The sequence below is a fragment of the Paramormyrops kingsleyae genome, chromosome 11, assembly GCF_048594095.1.
Source record: "Paramormyrops kingsleyae isolate MSU_618 chromosome 11, PKINGS_0.4, whole genome shotgun sequence".
In the NCBI taxonomy this organism is placed as follows: domain Eukaryota; kingdom Metazoa; phylum Chordata; class Actinopteri; order Osteoglossiformes; family Mormyridae; genus Paramormyrops; species Paramormyrops kingsleyae.
In genome coordinates, this window is record NC_132807.1 from 8,439,727 (window position 1) to 8,449,687 (window position 9,961).

Genomic DNA, 9,961 nt, shown 5'->3' on the forward strand with positions numbered 1-9,961 from the left:
TTGGTTACGCCCGAGTCCGCAGTTACCCCTGTGCGCCACCTCATTCTGCCCTGACTGATATGGGTCCCTGTAGGTGAGCCTTACTGCACAAGCCCTGCGCCTCTCGCCCTCCCCGCTCCATGCTTCTCCATCCGCTGCGCAGGATCGCCACAGCTGGCCCTCTTACCCGCGACGCTCCTGTCAGCGAGACGAAAGCCAGCTGTGTCACATTTGCCGGGGCGACGGAGAGACTTCCAAGCCTTGCACGAGCAACAAATCAAGCCCCCTTCTCTTCCTGTTCTGTCTTGAAGCACCTTCATCCACAGTGACAGAAGCCCAGTGCAATGTGGGAGCTGGGTTGGGGGGGGGGGGGGGGCAATTAGCGGTTTTCAGGCAGCTGTGCAAGTCCCTGGGTGATGGGAGCTCAGGTGGTCCTCTGTCTCCAATCACACGCCACCCCACTATCTTTAGTTATTGGTCTGAGTCAATGCTGGGGGAGGAGCCAGTGACTGTTCAGGCATGCGTGTGCGACTCCCTCTTGCTCACCGCCGCAGAGGAAGTGGTTCAAGCTCTCCATGATGCAGCAGAGAACACCTATGGAAAAATGTATCCGGGACAGTGGAGGCTGCTTTTGGGAAGACAAAAACAGGGTAGCTGTTTATTCCGTGAGCAACATGTGCCTCTTTGATGTGGCTACTTTCATCTCGGGATGCGTGGGTCTGTTCGGCCGGCAGAAACACATCAAGACAGCGGAGCACTGGCAGGGGATGGCGGGTCGCCACGGTGACGGCGAGGAGCAGCGATGGGGCCGTCGGCTGTCCACCGGGCAATACAGACGCTGCAGAGGCTGTGAATGTTCTCTGACAGGGGGAGGGGCCCGAGGGGGCAGTCACTGCTTCCTGTGAATCTGCCCAATGGCACCGAACCCCGACCTGTGCCAGTCACCCCCGGCAGATGTGCCGCATAGTGCCACCCCAGAGGCATCTAACCGGAGAGCCACAGAACACAGCACCTACCACAGTGGGTAATGCAGCAGGGGATGCTGGGACAGCAGGGGATTCCCAGTTGTGCACGGTGGCCTGTCTGCCTGCTCCACGGCTTCTCACTTGGGTACTGACTGTGAACCCTGGGCAGCAAACACAGGCACAGACAGAAGGTGAAAAGCAGCATGTCACCAAACATGCCAAGATAAGCAATCAGCAGATGGATGGATGGATAGATAGATAGATAGATAGATAGATAGATAGACAGACAGATAGATAGATAGACAGATAGATAGATAGATAGACAGATAGATAGACAGACAGTAATAGATCTTGTACCTTTCTACACAGACAGTAATAGGCTAGTTAAGTTCAAGCAGCTGAACGTCTTGCGGTGCCTCTGTAGGTGGGAGGCCATGTGGAAGTGTCACACATTGGCTGTGAGTATGTTTCCCTCCCCCCAGAGCCTTCCAAATGGTGGTCCTGGAATCCACAAACCACTGAGTGCCCCCATTTGGGCCCTGTGTCTGGGGGTTAACCCCCCATCTGGCTTTGTGCCAGTGGAGAGGTTCTCACACCTCTGTGGCTGAGCCGGGGGGGTGTGGGGTGTGGGGGGGGGGTGTGGATCCCTCGGCACTGTGCCATCACCCACCACCCCTGTGGGGAGACGGGAGACTAAGACCTGGCGATGAGGCCCCCGGCCCCCAGTGCAGATTCAACCTGCTTCCAAATTTGCATACCATACTGCCCAAAGTACATCGTGACATGGATCACAGAAATAAGCCCCAAAGTTATATAGTGTTTCTCAGTTCTGCTGTATCTTTTTTTGTATTATGGGGGTATTTTCCTTTAAACTACTATCTTCTGAGAAAAATACAAGAGAAATAAAAGAAATTACATTTTCTCCCCTTTGTTCTGCTTGCTGACAGTGTGTTTCATTTTGAGGTTTTTGGTCTTTTTCTATCTGTAACTCTCTATTCCTGTACAAAGGCCATGAGTTCCCCTGGGACCCTTGAGGGACAGTCTGTACCATACCTCACATGCTCGCCCTCAACCCCATCCAAACGACCCCCAACCTGTGTCCATCCGTGTTCCATGGTGAGAGCAACACCCCTGGCAGCCTTTGGCCCCTGCTGGTCAATCCGCAGACCTTTCCGGTGACACAAAGCTAGCCGATGCGTGGGAATGCTGCATTTTTACAGGGACAGCGAGGGACTCTGGCTAGGGCCCTGGGGGCCTGATGGCATGGCAATAATTATGCCAGGAGCACAAATAAGGAGCTATCTGTCACTTTGGCCCAGCCTCCCACACCGACAGCAGTTCCCTGGGGATGCACACGGGGTGTTCGCAGTGAAAACGTCGTTCTAATGTTCAGTGTCACGTCTTTCTAAACACTCTCCAAATCTCTCCCGTAAGAAATAATCCTAAACATGCCCAGCGTGACTGTAAACATTTGGGACAAATATTTGGAGGATTGACCCCCCCTTCACATCTTTAAGTGTATCTGCTGGTCGCCAACCGTTCTGGGGGCCCACCATTCTAGGGTCCCACCGTTCTGGGGGCCCACTGTTCTCGGGGCCCACCTTTCTGGGGGCCCACCGTTCTGGGTGGGCATCATTCTAGGGGCCCACCGTTCTGGGTGCCCACCATTCTAGGGGCCCACCGTTCTGGGGGCCCACCGTTCTAGGGGCCCACCGTTCTGGGTGCCCACCATTCTAGGGGCCCACCGTTCTGGGTGCCCACCATTCTAGGGGCCCACCGTTCTGGGCGCCCACCATTCTAGGGGCTCACCGTTCTCAGGGCCCCCATTTCTGGGGGCCCAATGTTCTGGGTGGCCACCATTCTAGGGGCCCACCATTCTGGGTGCCCACCGTTCTAGGGGCCCACCGTTCTGGGGGTCCACCGTTCTGGGTGCCCATACTTCTAGGGGCCCACCGTTCTGGGCGCCCACCATTCTAGGGGCCCACCGTTCTCAGGGCCCCCCTTTCTGGGGGCCCAACGTTCTGGGTGGCCACCATTCTAGGGGCCCACCATTCTGGGTGCCCACCGTTCTAGGGGCCCACCGTTCTGGGTGCCCATACTTCTAGGGGCCCACCGTTCTGGGCGCCCACCATTCTAGGGGGCCACCGTTCTGCCCCATTGTTTTGAAATCAGCCCCATAACCGTAGAAGCATCACTTCCCATGGATCCAGGAATCCTCAGGGCACCGCAAAATGCTGCTGAGGGGGAAGTGATTTGTTTTGCTTGGGATAAGATTGGCGTTGGGAGAGTTGGCCCCCAGCCCTCCAGGTTTACACAACGCTGAGACAGGCTTCAGTCCAGCTCACTTAGAAATCATTTTCATCATCATTTTGAAAAAATATATATTTATGGCGCCTACAACGAGGCACAAACTCATTCGGACTCTTTTCCATCTGTGTGCAATACTATCATCACCTGTTTCCATGGTCCTCGTTCACATCTGGTTCCCATTTAAAAAAAAAAAAATCACACAAGGTGCATTTTTTTCCCTGCCTTTCTCATCTGTGCCTTTGTATTTAACTTGAGGAGGCTGCAACAACAAATTATGATCTTAGACTTGGACTCTTGCTTCAGGTTTTAAACAGAAATATGACTCCTGGGAGGGGGGTGGGGGTGCACATTTACCATAACCGCGTGTTTGAGGGCTTCCCAGCCTTTGTAGACTTAATGTCAAGACGATGCAGCAATAATCTATCGTTCCAGAAAAGGTGGAAATTTGTTGTTTTCTTGATTCTGGTGAGACTCTGCTGTAAGACTCCCAGACTATTATGTAAATAAATGTCCCTTCTGAACGAGTTGCTCCTCACACAAACCGTGCAGATTACATGGTAAGTTAGAGTTTTGGTCATTGCAAGTCCATCTCTTCACCACCCAAAATAACAAACTGAATAACTGACGTAAGAATAATGCATAACAGCCCCGATTACCAGCATAGAGGTTCCCTTACGTCCATTAGGCTGGTCTCCATCCCTACACTCCTTCTGCTTGCTTGGGACCCATCTCACCTGGCCCCTCAAAGTGACTCCTTTCTGGCAAGGTTTTGAAGAAGGTTTGTCAACGAGACGTGATACCTTCCAATGGGGCCCCTCTACCGAGGCTCCGTAACACCTCTTTCCTAATTGAGATCTTCCATTGAGGCCCCTGAATGAGGACCTGCACACGGGGGAATTTTCAGGGCCCTTCTGCCGTATGCTTTGCCAGAGCCTCTGACGGCATGGAGTCGGGGGTCTGTTCCCACTGCCCGCACCCCTAACGCTGACGTAAGAGCAAAGGAGAGGCTCCCAAGCAGAAGGGGCAAAGGTTAGATCCCAACTGGCTGAAGACCCCATTGTTTTAAGCTCGCTTTGCTCTTCCCGCTCGCCTTTGTTTGAAACAAGTTACACCCACATCAGAAACAAACCGCTGCATGTTTTCCTATTGGCCATAATTTATTATCGCTGACTAAAGCTCTCCAGTGAGGGGTTTTGAATATCAGTTTTATCAAAGGGGATATCTAGAGGAAATGTCCTTTGTCAGCCCACAGATGTATGAATGACTGGTTCAGGGACAAAAGGGCCCCTCTGATTTATAAGTCCTGATATTTATTTTCACCTCCATTATCTATTTGTCTTGGGTAAATTGCAGCAATCTCTCAGGGTCTGCAGCGTGGAAGAACTCTCCGTGGTTGAATGAGCACTTAAGGATATATACCCTAAGATCCTATATAATAACCTAAGGGTATATTGAAAAAAACGGGGCGTACTTAACCCGGTAGTGCCTTAATGGTGTCACCTCTGTGGAGTAATGGAGGCACGCAGCCTGTCGAATGCAGCCGTGAAGCTGGAACACAAGGAAAAAGCGTCTTTGCAGCGTAACATAAACCGTATTCACCGAAGACACCAGAAAGGTAAACAGCGCTGAAAAATGTGGGTCGACCCGGCGACGTCCCCCGACCCCCAGGCCTACAGCAAATTGGGGACATCTGGGCTTTTCTCGTGGGCTCGTCATCGCTGAAGTCTTGAAGTACGTGGCCTGTGCAGTGCCGCATTTCCCAGGCTATAATATGAAAACATTAGTGATACGTTTCCATCACCCAGTTCTTAGTGAATGTGACATTTGAGGCTGGGCAGCTCTGAACGGAAGCTGAACACAGTGTCAGGTGGAAATTTCTGGAATGTATTTTTCCGGTCCTTTCAGTGGTGTCTTTGAGGTACTGTGACGGCATGAACTGGCACTGCGGGCAGCCTCCCAGCATTCAGCGCTGCGGCCTGGTTTGAGGGGAGTCCTAGCAAACGTGCCCCCCGTTAATCTGCAGAGCTCTTCCCTGCTTGCTCCCCCTGCTCTTTTTCTCATCTTATTAATCCGCAGGACGTGTTGTAAATGCACTTTGCCTTTTAAAGGAGGCAGAATTAAAGGCTGGTTCTGCCTGATGGTTGAAAGTGCAGCCGCTTTCATGCGAATAAAGCCGACGTTAATCGCTATTATTACGGGGAAGCTGTTGGCATGACTCACCTTAAGTGGTTATATAATACTGATTGGTGGGGGTGAGACTGCAGTTCGGATCCGTGTTGCACTTACAGCACATGAATGCCAAGCTTGCTGCGATTGTAGCTTTTGCTGGCACAGAGGAGGGAGGGAGGGGGCCCCCGTCTGTAGGCCTAAGAGCAGACAAAGAAAATCAGGGGAATTACGCACAGCCCAAAGACTTTCAGCTCAGATTCAAAACTAGTTAAGGGAAATTATACATATTGATGTGATTTTTAATATTTTCCGGCCGTGTGTGTGCGCAGTGCGTCCGTCTCCAGCCAAAGACGTATGGGGGGTGGATTGGAGTCTCTAAAGTGTATGTTTTTGTGACAGACTGGCCTTCTGTCCAGGGTGGTTCCTGTCTTATGCTTCTTGTGAGAAGTTCCAGGCTCACTATGAACTCATACTGGATAAGTGGCAAATGATGGAAGAGCGGGTGGCAGGGGTGTCACAAGCCGGGGGCACTAGGGACTGAACCCCAAATGATTTGTTTAGCTCAGATGTTTTAACAACCACTCTCTCAGTTTGAGAATTCCACACATCACCACATAGTCCTAGTCTGAGGCTGCAGTTCCCCAAAATCATTGTAGTGCCTCAATAATTCAATACCATGACTCTCTGACAGATTATGTCTCTGGGATAAGGCAATGCCCTAACAGCGCCCCTAGTGGTTGGACTGGAGGGTGTTATAGTGTCAGATATGAAAGAAGCACTGCTTTGAGGAGATATGTGTTTTATTTGTAGGGTAGCTATGAGATGGGTCATATGCTCTGTTTTCTGGCCTCCTCAGGCTTACAACCCCAGGGGACAGATACCATGTTCGTTAGGATCCGCCTCGCCTGGGGCTGCCTGTATGGGTAACCTTGAGAAACACCTGAACATCTGACGCCTGGTCACCTGCGGAGTTGTGATCTGTGGGCCGCCACGTTTAGCACGTCCCACTTTCCGCTGCTTGAGGTTCTCTGTCTCATGGCGGATCAATCGAGCCAAATGACCTCATTTGAAGTTGCACATTAGAGGGAATGTTGTCAGGCCTTAAATTGGGTATGTTTGATTTACTACCCATCTGAGCTTGGAATATAGAACTATATCCGTGAATCATCTCTAGGGATCCTTGGAAGTACATCACTCTGAACAGGTTTAAGTGATTTTATGGCTATATTTAATCCCGCAACCTGTCACATCGATAGTAAGCTGAATGCAAATCTGCTCTGTAAATCACTGCAAGAGGTGCAGTGCAGTGTTCTGGCGGTCGTTCACAGCGGACAGCCAGAGAACCCTGCGCATCCGACGGCATCCCCACTTAACCCTGAAGCAATTCCCAGGCGACAGAGAAAATCAGGTCGTCAGCAACTTGTCATTTTCCGAGCCCGGCCCGCGTTTGGGGGTCAGGTGGCAGCACTGTAGATATTACCGGATGTCACTTATTGCTACTGTGGTGTGACCATCTTGCATCTTATAATGTTACAGAACATAATCCAGTAAGAAATAAAACATGTTTAAGGGTTTCTCAATACAAAGTTTTACCTGGTCACTGCTTCCACTGTGAAGTCCCCTTTTTAATTGACATACTCCATGTATTTCATACTCGTTTTATGCCAGTTGGAGAAGAGCTATTTGAACTGAACGTGGGAAACAGCAAACTTGTAGCTGGTGGCAGCAATGGCATTTGGAATCAACTGAATGTGACATTTGCTCGTTTCTGCAAGAAGGGAGACCTTTGCGAGTTTGTGCAGGTCTGAAGGGGGCCAGGCCTGCCTGTACGCAGAGTGCCAGTTCACTGCGAATCGAGCTGGAAATCTGAAATTACCTTTCGAAAACATTAAGTCAATAATGTTTCACTTCTGAGCATTAATTACTTTTCACTGAAGGCTTGACCATATTTGAAATGCATCCTTGTAATTCCCAGTCATTTGTGACCACTTACCCAGTAAAGGATTCTGGGGACATCCATAGATGTACAAGACATACACAATTGATATTACTTTGGCTGGCTGCAGAGCGCATTGTTAGACCTAAAATAGTCTGAAAAATGCATGCAATAAACATCACTTCATTTCCAAATAAAAAATTTTAATACATCATCTAATCTGTGCCTAACTGAGAGCATTTGTTCTGAAAATCCACGATTACACAGTGCCAGCTCCCACCCAGATCAGATGTGTTATTGATGATGTGGATGTCTTTTGATGCAAACGTGGGTTTATGCGGACATGCTGGCAGGAAGGGCCCCTGGGGTAGAGAGAGAGCCTTGCGTACGGTTTGCCCTGAACCGTTGGGCTGTCATGGTAATCTGCGACACGCACTTTTGCTTGTTGTTTACAGTAATGTGATTTTCTTTCTGAGTGTTTGCCTTGGGAGCAGGGTATGGCTCTCGCGGCTCCGGCACACCAGCCGACCCGGCAATCTGAGGAGCCAGCCGACTCCTCCTGTGTGTTTATTCGGCGCAACGATGATTTAAGGATGCGCAAACGCTCACGTACGACCAGAGCCGACCCGACTCTGGGCCCCTGTGGCACGGAGATGCTGGACTGGCTTGTGTTCTTCAACCCTTAGGCATTCTGTTCTCCCCCATGACTGAAGATGATAGAACCCAGGGACAAGCGAGGGCAGGGATGTGAGTGGTCACAGCTCACAATGTCCATGTGATCGGGCCCCTGCGCTTGCGAGCTCGGGGCCCCTTGGGAGCAGAATCCCTCTCCTCTGCAGCTGGCCATCCACCCCAGAGGGATTTAGGGCCCGTGTCCTCAACCCGGGGACTATTTCTGGCCGGCCACCGTAAAGAGACATGCATGACTGTCCCACAGCCCTTTGGGGGCAGCCGCAGATGCAGGCTTATAGGGGGACTGTGGGAATTTGCTCTTGCGATCTTGAGTAGCAGCTGCCGAGCATGGGGCGTTACAATAGGGCGTTACAATGGGGAGTTACAATAGGGCGTTACAATGGAGTGTTACAATGGAGCATTAGCCCAACCGCTCACCTCTCCTTTGCTCACGGTCTGGTCTTTTACCCACTCACTCATACACACACACACACACACACACATATACATTCACACATACACACACTCAACCATATACAGGTTTGTAATTATATCTTTGTGGGGACTCTTCATTCATTTCTATGGGGGAAACTCTAATCCCAACATGACACCCTTACCCCCTACCCAACCCTAACCTTAACCATCAGTAGCCAGACATAATACAAGACTTTTGGTGTTTTTCATTTTTAAATGCATCCACAGATGAAAAATGGTTCCCACAGCATCAAAAATAACAGGATTTTATCACATTGTGGGGCTTTCCAAACTGTGCAGCCTGCAGCTTGCATTGGCCCAGTCCGCAGTCCCAGCAGAAAGATTTTTCCATGTTTGATGTCACGCTGCGTTGTGGTGTACCTCAGTCAAACGTGCTGTTTGGATTAAAGGCAAATGGGTTGGAGGGACGGCCTTGTTTACACCCTTCAGGCTGTAACAGGCACCGGCTCGGGCCCACAGTGAGGCCGGCCACATCCTCCAGAAGCCGGGACTCTCCGCCAGTGCCCCCTCTCCCGGGCTGCCACCCATGAGGGCCACGGTGTGTTTTCGGGTCCTGAATCCCCCATCTCCTCAGCCCCGCGAGGGGAGGAACACAAAAGGTGCCCCGGGGCCCCGTCAAGCCAGCATCACTCAGATCTCACTCCAGGAAGAAAACCGTAAATTGTTTGAGATCATGGAAAGAGCGACATGTGCGTCAGCTCAGAGATAACAGGATGTCAATGCAGGAAGCAGCACTGCATATACACACACACACACAAGCTCATAAAGACACGCACACTCACACAAACACAAGCTTATACAGACACACAGAGATACACACACACATGCAAGCTCACCAACACACAAACACATAGACACACACTTATACAGACACACACACAGACACATGCACACACGCTTATACAGAGACACAGTGATACACATACACACGCACGTTCACAAACACACAGACACACAAGCTTATACAGACACACAGAGAGACACACACACACGCACGCTCACCAACACACAAACACACAGACACACAAGCTTATACAGACACACAGAGAGACACACACACATGCACGCTCACCAACACACAAACACACAGACACACAAGCTTATACAGACACACAGAGAGACACACACACATGCACGCTCACCAACACACAAACACACAGACACACAAGCTTATACAGACACACAGAGATATACACACATGCACGCTCACCAACACACAAACACACAGACACACAAGCTTATACAGACACACAGAGATATACACACATGCACGCTCACCAACACACAAACACACAGACACACAAGCTTATACAGACACACAGAGATATACACACATGCACGCTCACCAACACACAAACACACAGACACACAAGCTTATACAGACACACAGAGAGACACACACACATGCACGCTCACCAACACACAAACACACAGA